Raw genomic sequence first — 14,230 nt, forward strand, 5'->3', positions numbered from 1 at the left:
CACAAACACGAGGACGATTGGATCGCCGTTAAAATTGTTGGCTAGGATCATTGGTATTTGGGCGCTAGCTTTGGATGCGGTGGTCGCGTCGCGTCGCGCCGGTTTTCAAAATCATTCGAATAGAATAGATAACAGGTTAATATAAAAATGCCGAAAATGCTCGGCAACCCTATTAAATATTCGCAGTCTGCGGCGAGCTTGACTTCATTATTAAAAATTTCTTCACCGTCCTCATCGTCCTCGTCGTCTACGCTCCTCGCTTCCGCTCCGCACCATCTCACGTGAATGGAGCTGGAGCTGGAGATGGAGTAGAAAAAAAAGAGGTTTCGTCGTCCTCGTCCTCGTCCTCGTCGTCAAACGTTAAAAAGAACTAACGCCAAACGGTGACTTAAATGCTGGATAGCGAGTCGACTACTTAAGGCGGTACGTCTCGCCGATCAACTTTTGGAGGGGTTAGTTGGGTGAGATCTGGTTATAGTGTATGTGGAATAACAACACGATACAGGCAGGTAAATATATACTACATCGAATCCGCGAGTTAGCCGAAATAGTATGGTGTTACCTCGGGTCAAGAATGTTACGAATCGGAGTACGAGTACAACATTTTGTGCGGTTGTTTGTCGACTTTGTGCGGTTTGAATGTTAACGGACTGAAACTTACACGGTGTTTTGTGAATATTAAAACAAATTTTTATCGAGTTTTCGCTCAATTTTTCCCCCCTTGTTATCATAGTGTTAGTGAAATAAATGTGAAGTTTTCGTGTGTGACTATTTTCATAAGGGTGAGTACAAAATCAATCTATATATTTCACGTAGTGTGTTTGGGTTTGGGTATTGGTTCTAATTCCCGGAGGAATGTAATGTGTTTTTGTGTATTATTCACCTACATATCTGTTGTAGAAAAACACCCACGTTTAGAATACTCGAGTAGCGAGGATTTCGCTGTTCTGTCATTCTCGAAAAACATCTTACCCCAGTGTTATTTAGAATTTTAGTCATTTTGAAAACATGCTGAAATAACTACTTATCAATAATATGTGCATACAATGTATTAAAAACAGCTGATTATGACGATAATTCAGTACCAAATTTTACTGCATCGTAAAAATTTGATTATCTGTAGTTAAACTTGTACAATGTACCTGTGCCCACATGCACATGGTGCATTTTTATTTGCTATTTTATAGTATTCACACTTCGCAGTTTCATGGAACCACGTGTACTAAATTTACTGTCTTCTCAAAGGTTTTCATCATTTTTTTTTCCGTTTTGAAAACACGTAAGTGTTTTTTTTTACGTTATCAATTTTGTGAAATAACACTGGTGGTACTTGTGTCAACTTGGATGCGAGTATTTTTGCTATTATCGTGTAGATTGGAGTTGAATGATTGAATTTTTCACTTTTCAGTAGATAATTGGCCATGGCATGGAACGTGGTCAGTGAAACAAATAGATCTTGAAAACTGTCTCGAACTCTTTGGTTCTAATCTTTTTAAAACACTTTTTCGAAGGTACCTACTAATCTGTTTAAGCCATTTATTCCAAGTAAATATCCCTCACGTGCTTTTCGAAGTGAGTTCGATGCTATTAAAGAGTTCTTATTCCATCAAAATTAATATTTAATTTCATATTACTGCAATTTAGTGTAATTTTCAAAGTAGACTTCTATCCCATATGATACCAACTAGGGTGGTATTCCAACTGGAAGAAAAATTTTGAATCAAACAAAACTAGATCGAAAGAGCATGCAAAAATATATTATCAGCAAACATTTCAGGTGCTAAAGTGAATTTTTTGACCTTCGGTGAATTTTTAAAAATCAAATTTGGATCCAAAATTGAAAAAAATCAAAATTTCAACAGATTAACCCAGAGAGCTGAAATTTGGTACATACCATATTTAAGACATGCCAAATCGATTGGGAACGGTTTCCAATCGTTTTGAGTACGTCTGGAGCCTCCAGCAGATTTTTGGAACTCGGAAATTTCCACTAAATTTTGCAAAACAAAGATTTGGAAAACTGAAATTCACATTGTACCCTAATTACAACGTGTTCAGTTGACTGGCAGGGGTTTCGAACCGATAGCAGCATTTTGGAAATTCCGGTTTTCCAAAAAAATGCCCTAGAAGCAGTCCAAAATAACTTTAGCACAAATGCTCGCGGTTGGTACTTGTTAGTGATCTATTTGACCGATTACATGCGATTTTTCCAAAATTGGTGTCTGCCAGTTCGGAATCATATTTCTGTAAATTAAATCCAAAGAATGTCTTCATATGATATATGATGAAACAGGTGTTATCAGATCTGATCAGTGATCACATCTAATCAATCCCTTTGGGTGCATATGATTTTACCTATTTTATCTAATCACAAGTCTGATTAGATTTGATTTGATTTCATAGATCAGCTGAGATGCCGTCAATTTCCTATTTTCATTAGACCAAAATTGCTCTACCTACATACATTTGCTATGAAGGATACTTTTATTTTAGTCGTATTTATTCTTGTTTCTACTTTTAAAAAGTTTATTTACACATTTTTGACTAATTAAAATTATTTTATGAACTTTGATCTATTGCCTTAGTTATATATTTCAAAACGTTATTCTCTGGTGAAGGATTCTTGACACAATTTTTCTCTACCCTGAGAAAAAAGGTTGAACGTTGAAACTCTAGAAATAAAATTTAGAAAATAGAATCTGAAAAATAACGAAGATTGATTTGCTTGGAAATCCAATTAGTCTCTAATTTCTGAGAGCAATTCAAATTTCAAATCTTCAAAAAACCCATCTGATAGGTATAGATCTTAGTCAGCTTTCCACTTGAAATTAGTAGAACTTTCAATTTTTAGCATAATGTGATCAGGTATTTTTCCAATTTTTAGTTTTCAAGTTTTGACTACTTTTTCATCGCTGTCTGAAAAAAGGAGTCATAATAGCTCTGGAGAGTTCCAGAAATTTTCATCACTAAAGTCTTAAAGTCTTAAAGTCTTGACCCTCTTGATTTTATTTCTTTGCATTAAGTATCAATTTTTTTTTAATTTTTCAAATTTTCTGTCTTAAGAGCTTGTTACAAGTTTGATTTTTATTAATATGTTTCTTATCAAACACTTTGCCTTCAAAAGTCTCTTTGTTCTCTAGGGCCCCAAGTTTTTGATGAACCTAGCAAAATTTAATTTCTTAAAAAATTCATTGGATAATTTATAACTTTCATGTTTGGATTTTTGTACAGGTAACATCAAAATTGAGAAACCTCCGCATCAGTATTATTCTAACAGGGGTGGTAACCTAACCGGTAGAAAACATTTCGAAACAAACAAAATTAAGTCTAAAGAGCATGAAAAAATCCATCATTCAAAATTTCGGGCACTCTATGTAGTAAATTTTTTAATTTCTAGTGAATTATTTAAAAATTGTGAGCCAAAAATGTAAAAAAATTAAAACTTTATAAAATTAACCTAGAAAGCTTAAATTTAATTTGTGCTATATTTTTGACCTCCTGAATTGAATTGGAAACAGTTTCGAGCAGCTCCCTGGAGCCTCCAGCAGATTTTTGAAAATTGAAATTCCTGAAAATTTTACCCTATGCAGTTGAGTAGCTAAAATGTACTGTGTGCCCTAATTTCTACATGGAGTTGATTGAAGGAAGATTTCAAGCCGAAACGCGATTAGATAATGCTTGTTTGTCATCTACTTCGCACCAATTGCACACAATTTTCCTAAAATCGGTTTCTGCTGGTTCGAATCCATTAATATTTCTCCAGCGATTTCAATAAGTACCTACATATGTATTGACTGGTTTCTTTTTTTATGATGAAGCCACAGGTCTATTCATATGTACATAAGGTATCCGAATCTTGTTGCTGGACATCCACCAATCAAATAACTTGCACAAATATTATTTCTCTTCTTCACAATACTGGGGATGTTTTTTCTTATATAAGGTACATACAAATAATTGCATCTCATTTATTATAAGACGAACTTATCTTTGAAGAGTAATCCTTAGCAAGTAAGGCAACGGTTATTGCTAACCCAGATATACCTAATACTAAAAAAAAATCTACGAACTGACTGATAGATAAATTGTCAGCATAATCCAGCTTTTCTTGGCCATTCATATTATGCACACAGAGAACGAGTAAATCCTCGTATGCGGTATGTACACATAGAATAACATAACCAAAATGCAACGAAACTCTTTGTTGTTTTTAAACCATGCAGGGTAAAAGGGTTTCACGTTTAAGAATGTTTATATTTCAGATTACTCGTTCGTTGATTAATCTAATCAATCATTTTCAAGTAGGTAGGTATACCATGTATGTTAGAGTGTACTCGAGCGAGCAAAAAATACCACCAGTCACTTCGTACTGTAAAACAAATATTTCCTCAATGTGAATAAGTATAAATATTTATCCCAACGCTGTGTTTTTTTCTTTTTCCCTTTCGAATCCAGGCAGTCCAAAGATTGGGCTGAAGACACAAACTGTTCTTTCTTTTTTACTCAAAAAAAAATCTAACAATTGATTTGTAATTTAACACCGCGGTTATAAGATCACACGACATGGTCATAAATTCAAAACTTGCAACATTACAAAATAGCGATGTAATTCGCAGAATAAATAAAAATTCGGTTTACCTCGTTAACGATTTTTTTAATCCGAGTTGAGTTCACATGTCACCCATCACCCTTCTTCTATGATACAAAAATAGTCTATAAAAATTTATGGCGATTTAATAACCCTCCAGTGACACGTCTGTATAGATACTGAATCAAATTCAATTGTATGGGAAACACTTTCCGCGAAACGGGAATCCCTTGTAAAAATTGAACATTTAAAAGGGGCTTAATTCTAGTTCGATTCGGTTGTCTTGTCTACTTTTTTTTTACTCATTTTTTTTACCAAGAAATATTGTTCGTATATAGTCAGTCTAATAGAAGGGAAACCACCGAAAAAAAATTACTACAAGGGTGTTTAACCGTTTCGCTATAAATAGTCGACAGAGGAAGGTAACCTCCGAAAATTTATTTCCTATACTTTTCAATGGTCAGCGAGTTTGTTGAAAGGTTTGTAAGATGTGTCGTGAGATAGCAAACGCTGCCTTTAATTTTTCCTCGCGTACGCGTATAAGCTTAATAGAAATGTGACTGATTAATAAAAGTGATTAAAATCAGTAACTGTATAGTCGTTAATTGAAACAAGAGTAGATTAACATGAGGGTAGATTAGTGTCCAGATTAGGTGTATAAAAATAAAAACCTCGACCGAACGTAGCCTATGCTGCAATTGTTGGAAAATAAAGCCAATTGTGTTAGAACCGCGTGCCAAATAAAATAGTTTTCTAATCACCCTCTAAAATCGTAGAAATTCAATTAAACTTATATGCACATTGGTCGTTTGGGTTTGTCTATATCGCACTCGCAGTCCCAGCTTAACACGTAACACCGCGTTTGCAATCCAATGTTTACTTATCTGCGACCAATGCGACCCGAAGTACCCGCTTATAAGGGTTGCTTTTTTATTACCTTTTGTGAAAATTATACAGCTAGAGAAAAAATTTCCTTCTTTGGCGGAAAAAAAACTCGAAGCAATTGGCATTGGCAAAATTATCGGTCGAAGTTCGCCATCCATATCGACATCTCTCTGGAAATGAATAAACAATAAAAAATGGTTACACAGTCGTACACTTTAATTCGCGGGTAATAAACTGCACTCGCGTATATATCGTTTATTAGCCGGTATGTTTGCATTTAAATGTAACGTGTTACCTCAAGTACAAACATCTGTCTATTTATCTGCCTCTGTTTGAAAGATGATATCAGTAAAAGACACGCGATACATGTCTGTCTGCCATCCGATATAATGTATTCCGCCACGCCTCATATACCTCTATTTTTACCCTCCTCAGCGCCAAATTTATAACCTGTGCGGTTTTTTGGATTATTCCACAAGGACCAGTTATATATACGTACTTACAAATAGGCCTACGCCATCGCCACGTACGCGAGCTACAAAATGTAAACAAACTTAACCGTTACACCTAATCGTCCATCTATAAAATCATTAATATATGGGACGATATGTTAAAGTTGAAATCGCAAAATTACGGACACTTGCAATGAATAGGCTAACCTATATGTACACAGATTCGTAAAAAAAAACCACACTATTCATTTTTAACCCGCCAATAAAAAAATACAATGAGGTTAGATAAGAGAAAAAAAATCAAATCGACGTATTAATTTATGATTGGCGGATTTGTAACTATTAGTGACAGATCAAGGGTAAATTTACAATGGTTTTCTATGATTGTAGTATCAAAATTGTGTAGTGAATCGAGATTACGCGTATTCTTCGTAAAGCAAATATTGCAATGTGTCGCATTATCTAGATTTTTGATTTATTTGATTTTTGATGTTTTTTTTTTTTTTTTTTTTTGAAATTACATGTATAAAAATAATTACTTAGGTAGGAATAATATGTGCGAGGCAGAGGCAAAAGACCATGGGCTGTGGTTTGCAGGTTTTTTTAAGAGAAAAGTTACTATTTCGTGGATGCATTTTTTTCTAATTTGTTAGTTTTAATTGATGGAATGAGAGAAACATCTACAATTTGATAAGATTATGTGGTAGGATGTCGGTGAAATCGGTGACCAAATTGAATTTGAGTAACTTACAACGGAGCATTATTGTTAAGTATGAAAATTTTTCCGAAAATTCATAGATTTTGTACTTTTGACAGAAACGCTTCAAAATGGGGAGAAAAATCAATTCCTGGCTCCCTCTCCCAAATCCATATTCATTCTTACCATGGCAAAAAACATCTATTCAAATCTGGTCAAATTTAATCAATGATCAGTGGGGTGAATCAAATTAAGAAAATAGTTTACTGTCAGTTGAAAAACCCCTATAAAAAATTTGAGTCCCCTGGGTGAATAGGGCTTTTTGCAGTTTTAGTCCATAAAACGTTACGTAAAAAAAACGGACATACTCCTAAAAAGATGCGATTTGAGTTTCTGCATCTCCTTGGTGCATAGAGACCAAAATTCAAGGGTACTTTCGTGAGGGGAGGAGAAGGAAGGGAGGGAGGGGGAACTTGAGAGTTGAAAAAATGCAGATCGGGTCAAAAATTTGGAAAATTTGTCATTTTCATAAGTTGAATTTTCTCCACCTTCTATAAAACACTGCAGAAGTGTTTACTTTGGTACGAGGATGTTCCATGACAAATTTCAGACCCATAGATGAAATGGGCCGATGCTAGGGGTTTTCAAAGCATGACGATTTGAAAAAAAAACATTTCTTACAATTTTTTCCAATATTATTTTAAATAGAAAATGCCACCCCTCCGTAGCAATACATCCCCCGTCACCCTTTCTCCTCCACTTTACACTTGCTTTCTCCACCTTCCCCACCCTATTGGAAAAATTACATTATTTTTTGGTTTCAAAACTACTGATCAGTATCATCGTTTTAAAACATTTTTATTATCTTAATAAAAAACACTACGATGCATTTTTCTTGGAACAAAAAATTACTAAAATTGGTACCTACACATGGAGAATTGACTACACTGGTGTGAAATATTTGAAAGTGAAAATTCAATTTTGTTGACTTGATAATTGTAACTTGAGAGTATTTTTCAAAAGTGAAGAGAAAATTCAACTTTTGAACGAAGTAAAAATTCTGCATATTTTTCTTCCTAAAAATGTTCCTTGAACTCGATTCTTGTCCGGTCAACGATCAGATGCAAAATTCTACTTGAAATATACGAGTATTAGAAAAAATTACCAGAAAAAGTTTTTTAAAAAAAAAATTGTCATGTTTTGAAGATCTTTTCAGATATCTAAAATTTGCCATGGAATACCTCGACATCAAAAAAAAAAAAAAAAAAAAAAAATGGTTACGTTCACCCTGATCCCACTCAAAATTAAATTCGACATAAAAAATATTCCCTGCAAAATTAGTTCCACGCAGATGACTATAGAATATCAGATATATACACTTTATTGCAATTAAAATTACGTTCCAGTGTAATAATTAAGTAGGTACGCAAACGCATTCTAAATAGTCTCTTAGTTCTGCTAAGTATCGTACTTAGCTAACCCACCCTTTAATTAAAAAAATATCTACTTACTCAAAATATTACAAAATTTGCGAATGATGTAGTTTAAGGAAATTATTATTTTTTTTAATGACTGCTATTTCAACAATAAGTCAAAAATCGTCCCCAAGCGTACAGGTATACCTATGTACTTGTATAAAAATTTCGCCCATTTGAAAAATATGTGTGTCTTAAATAGAGCTGTAATTATACGCATTACATTCCACAAGGAAAATTCAGGACATCGAGCTACCATCTTTATAAACGAGGAAAACATTACAAAACCGAGGAAGTAGGCACTTGAAGTATGCAAATACCTACGTACCTCTTCTAGAAACTGAACAAGAGCATCTGAGTTATGAGAACTTTGACAAGTTTTCATCTCATCTCGTATATTAACCTCTTGCTTTATGGAGTTAATCAAGTTATGAGTACTCGAGTGGCTCTCTGCACGAGTTACCCTTTACACTTTACAATATAGTTCAACTCTAGCAACATTGTTGTTAGTTATACATATAACATCTTGCTGTGTGCAAAACCGCACCCTACCTACATCTCCGAAAGAAATCATTCTTTCAGAAGGAACCAGTGCAAAAAATAATTTTCCAGTTAACAACGTCACAGTTGCGATTTATAATTGCAATTCGATACCTTTTTTCTCCTTTCTCAATCAGATACCTTACCTTACCTACGTCTGGAGAAAAAAGAAATCAGCTTTGGACCCTATTTGGTATGACTTCGTACTGATACAAATATCAGTTACATGTCGAGTAGAAATCAGATATAAAATTGAAAACCACGTAGACGTTGGTGCGAGAAAAACTGAAACACATTTCTAGCTCTTCGAAATACTATAGAAAGGGATCTTTGGAAAGTACGTACTACGTAGTATGTAGTACAAGCAGTAAGTGAAAAAAATATACCTGAGTGTCATATACTACGATAGGTGTACGTAGAGGCAGAGAAGTAGAGAAGCTTACAAAAGATGGGACAACAATAGCAAGGCGAATGCACCTTTACGAGATTTATGAATAAAAGATTGTGAGAAATTGTTTTTGATCGTACCCCAGCTACTGCCTTCCTATTTGATCGGTCTAATTGAAAATGTAACAAGCGGTAATGTTATGGCCCATATACGTCACATGGATTATGATGAATTGCGCCTTTCCACAAACGACGTCACCACAATTACCAGGCACTTTTTTTTTCCATCTTATTTTCTGTATGTCGTTGCGGTGCACTATCGAGTACTCTTCTTTTTCGTTTTCCTTTTTTATTTTTTCAAATTTGGGACCTCATGGTGATACGTGTACGTGTTGAGTTTCACTTTAGCCACATCATTTTAAAATCATTAATACCAAAAATTGACGTCGAAGCCGATTTTAAAACGTGAATCATCATGTATTGGGGTTAATCACTGTGCTAAATATAATAAACAAATATTTAATTGGGTGCCTGAAATAGATCTACCCTTCGACTTTGCATAGAAGGGTATTGAAAAAGAGGGCATATGAGTTATTAATTAGTTTTGATTTCGGATGTAGAACTCGATCGGTTCGAAATTTCTTTAATGTTATTCAGTAAATAGGTAAGGGCCGGGGGGAGGTGAATGCCATAGACAATGTCTATGGTGATTACATTTTGAAATACGTTAAATCTGGTAGATACCACTGAATAAAATTAATTTAAATTTGAGCTATTCTGCGTCAATAAATTTACAATCATGAAAAATGTTCGAAAAACAATTATCTTTTTCTCTAAAAAGTTAGAAAAAAATCCCACGCTAAATAGAACAGGAAGTTGACTTTTTCATTTTCATTTTAAAGTTTTTAGTTTACTGTTGTCAATTTTCAATTTTCTGCTCAGTTCATTTTATGACTGAAAATACCTACCTCAACAATGACAGGTTGAATAAAATATTTCTGTTCATAAAATTTCCGTGTGATCAACGACATCCTCTCTTTTCTTCGCGAAAACCAGTTCTTTCACTTTCAGCGATGAATGAACTCTGGAACACTGGAGCCTTTAATTATTTATGAAAGAATCGAAAATCATATAACTCGTGAAAACAATCGCAATTTATGATAAACATAAAACCGAGCCTACCTACTAACCAAAAAAAAAAGAGAGATTGAAATCGTAATTCGTAATCATAACACTTCATCGGCGGATGAATTAAACGAGTTGGCAGGTTTTTTGGGGAAGCTCAACACTTGCGACACTTAAAACACTCAAACGAGCAAATAATTGGTTATTATTTTAGCAACTAAAGCGTATAAATTCAGTGCCTACTCGTGGTGAAAAGACGCGTGATTCCGTCATAGTCATACACTTCAAATAATTTACAACATAACTCGAAAACATCTGTCTGTTTATTACCGTAGTAGGTACCTACGTAATATATTGTATCGCTGGTGTGACTGAAATGTACTCGATAAATCTGATGATGAGATACTTCAAGTTCCCTGGAATTGAACTTTATCGTTTGAGAACCCTTTGTGAAAGTTTTTTGAACTTCGAATAATTTTAAGTTGCGTACTTTGGTTTAGGCTTAGGCTACTGGGGAATTGGTTTGATTGTTTGTCTTTGAGTTGAACGAAAGTTAGAATTTTTTGAAAGAGCGAAAACGTCGAAATTTTGAACTGAAACAGTTGCCGGTTGGAAACCAATTTGAGAAGTTGAAAATTGGGTTTGAATATGCTTTTAGATAGGTAGTTCAATTGAATTCAGATGTTTAGACCTGTTAGTTGAGACCTGACCAGACCAGCTTTTGGATTAGATCAGTTTGATCGGATCTGATAAAATAAGATCAGAAGCTTTCAAATTTTCAGAAATTTTATATTTTTGCCTCGTCTGATCGAATAGGTCTGATCAGATCTAATCCAATCAAAACGTTGATTTTATCATATCTGAGTTGATCTTGTTTGATCAAATCGAATCCAGGGAATGACCGGATCTAATATGACAGGAACTGATCAAATCTGGACATTTCCTATGCCTTAGATCTAATTAAATCTGCTCAGTTCTGATCAGACCCAAAATAGTGGAAACCTGATTTAGATCTGACTAAATCTGACCCGATCTGATCAGAATCATTTTTACCCAGGGAATTTTCAAGCACTTGGTAGAAATAAAAATTTATACTTACTAGCTGGTATAGGTACTCTTCTTACACGTTACTTTCGAAACTTAACAACTTTCGCTTGATTCTAAACCAACAGCTTAGCATCGTCCCCTTGTAAGGAAGGGACATATGTTCAACGTCATCGAATATGATAATTTGAAATCAAACTCGCTAATTTGAATACATACCTACCATTCACAATGGTCAACAAATGCGGAAACATCATATCATATCTTGCATTTCGATCACAAGGCTCACAGCCCTGAGCTGTCCCGTGTAAGATTTCAATGACGATTAAATCCCTCCTACCTCTATATGCCTAACCCGACCATCCAAAAAAGTACATATTTAAACAGGAAATAAAAAAACACCAAATACAATCGTAATGATATTTATATTCTATTTCCGGCTTTATAGAAAGCTTTTTTTCTAACGACTATTCGGTCCTAGTATGTCGTAGTTGCAAAGGTACACTACGTCGGTATAATTCGTGACGCGCGCCGAAAACGCGTCAAACATCAATAAAGCGATTTTTTGGTGCTCGTAAAAATTTGATTTGGGCATTTTTTTCAAGGTATTTTAAAAGAGCACTGTACTAGGTAAATGGCGATGATGCTTAAATGCTGAAATATGTTTCTAATCGAGAACTACACACGCGGACATATGTTTCATATATTTAGCACGGTGCCAAAATTCATTGTTTAAAAACACACCTGGTAAGAGCATCACGTCCTACAACAAAGCATTTCTGTCTAAGGCAACCCACGGTATTAAGATTTACCGTAAGAAATATATAAGGCAAAACTGTATAATACTATCCTCGGTAACTAACCCGTGATTCAATATACGTCAGAAATAGAGGGCTTTGTCGTTAGGTTTTTCTCTTTCATTTTGAAATAAAAGAAAACCAGAGCACATGCGAGGGGAGGTATTGACTCGGTTGTTGCAGAAGTATAAAGTCTAGGTACGCTTATAGGTACGTATGTAGGTATGCCTTCCTTCACCTTCAGCGTTGTCGTCGTCGTAGTCGTCGTCGTCGCCTATCTTAGAGAGAGAACTAGTTCAGAAGACCGGAACTCAGACAGCCCGTTTAAATTCAGGGGTTATTTTTTGGAAGTCTCCCCATTGTGTCTGTCTGAATAAGTTAAGAAAAAAAAAATAGGGGAGATTCTCGCTGTTCTTTTTCACTATATTGCTTCGAGATCAACATTAAAATTAAAAACGACTTTTTTTCCGTACTTGAACCATATTTGCAAATATAATCCGAGAGTTATGTACGATTTTCGCCACGATGGCAAACTATAATCAATTTTTTTCCCATTTACGAGTCTTTTGTTTGCGGAAGTAAATACGTTTAAAATAAGATTTTCTCGGTCTGCCTCGAGGCGAAATGGCAAAAAAAGCGAGGATTAAGATTATGTATTCGCGGAGATACAATTATCATCTCTATCTTTGTATAAATCCTTCTTATTTCTTTTGTGAATTGATATCATCGTATAGTATTTACTTACTTTTTTATTGTGTTGATACATTTGTTGGAATTATTTTTTTGGAATTGTTTATGTCTTTATTTTTCTCCTGTTGCTGTAAAGCTTATAAATAAACATGCTCGAGTTTAAAACGGGCTGGTGGGATCCGTGTTTATAATTTGGAAACTTTTTTCGGTTGCGTACCTGCAGCTATTTTACCTATTTACCGTTTTGGGTTGGTTCTCTATGAGACAATTTCAATATGTAGGTACTTTTGAAAAAATAGTTCGATTTTGATAGATTTTCAACTATTTTGAATGATTTTTCTACTTGAATTAAATTTTCTAAATGATTCTGACAGAATTTTCAAGTGTTCTAGACCAACTTTTTACATCATAAATCGATTTAGGAAAACTTCTAAATTTTCCCAGGAGAAATATTTGGATCTGATCGTACCTATCTTGCAAGGTCAAATCTGCCAGCGGAAAATGATTAGATCTGATTAGATCTTATCAGTTCTAATCAGTAATCAGATCCGGACATTCCCTGGATTCAATTTGACCTCGTCAAGTCTGACTAGATCTAATCAGATCTCCGATCCAATAAGGGAGACATGATTGGATCCAACTAGATGTGGCCAGGTCCTGTAGGGGAAACCTGATTGGACCTGACCAGTGAGATCTGATAAGGCCTGATCAGAATCAATCATTTTCCTCTAAGATTGGATTGAGCAAATGTTCGGATTTGACCTGATTTGATCCAAACTGATCTATTCAGATCCATTTGCAGATCCAAGAAATGCCCGAATAATGATCGGGTCTATTCAGATCTACCTAGATACGAGTATACCTACTTGGATTTTTTTGAGTGAATTTTCATATGATTTAAAATAATTATTTTTTTAAATGGATTTTATGGAATGATTGAGAGAGGCGAGAAGTGAGATCATGTTCCCAATTTGAAGTATATTTCTACCTTACAATGAGTTGGATTTCCAATTTTGATTCTCAATCATAAACCGAGTGAAAATCTACTTGTAAATTTAAAAAAACACCAAGTAAACAAAATTTCAGACTGAAAGTCACCCCCCCCCCCGCGGATATTCAAAATTTACTCTTCAATGAATAGAAGAAGCCGAGGCAGACTTGAAGAAACAGGTTGATACTTCGACAAGCTATCACCCTCCTCTCAGTCTCAGACAGACTCTGTCTACTATAGGCATACGTTCAATGATGATGATGGTGTGAATTTTTGCACCATTTTAAATCAATTTCTAGAAGACTTCTGAATGATACTTCGATTTTTGATCAAGGATCTGAGGTTCTTCAGCCAATTTGTGAACAAGGGTCCTCACATTTCTTGACCAGTTCTTAAGATTGAGATTTTATACCAATTTTTAGACAGATGAAGACAATATTTTGATTTTCATTGAATTTCTGGTGATTTTAGGCAATTTTAATTAATTTTAAAGCTTACTTTTGGGACAATTATTCGATATCATTAATTTTCAACTGTTGAATTTTGCGAGTTTTTTCAT

At 34.6% G+C, this 14,230-nt stretch overlaps 1 protein-coding gene across 3 annotated transcripts in view; it reads left to right on the top strand.

The window, feature by feature from the left end:
* Positions 1–518: 518 nt before the first annotated feature.
* The window catches only part of PsGEF (Protostome-specific GEF), a 60,645-nt gene continuing 46,933 nt past the window's right edge, over positions 519–14,230 (top strand). For all 3 annotated transcript variants that reach the window (XM_065344355.1, XM_065344356.1, XM_065344357.1), the window contains exon 1: positions 519–782. The gene's annotated coding sequence lies outside the window, so the exon portion shown is untranslated. The remainder of the gene's footprint in view (positions 783–14,230) is intronic.

Source organism: Planococcus citri, chromosome 1 (assembly GCF_950023065.1).
Source record: "Planococcus citri chromosome 1, ihPlaCitr1.1, whole genome shotgun sequence".
In the NCBI taxonomy this organism is placed as follows: Eukaryota; Metazoa; Arthropoda; class Insecta; order Hemiptera; family Pseudococcidae; genus Planococcus; species Planococcus citri.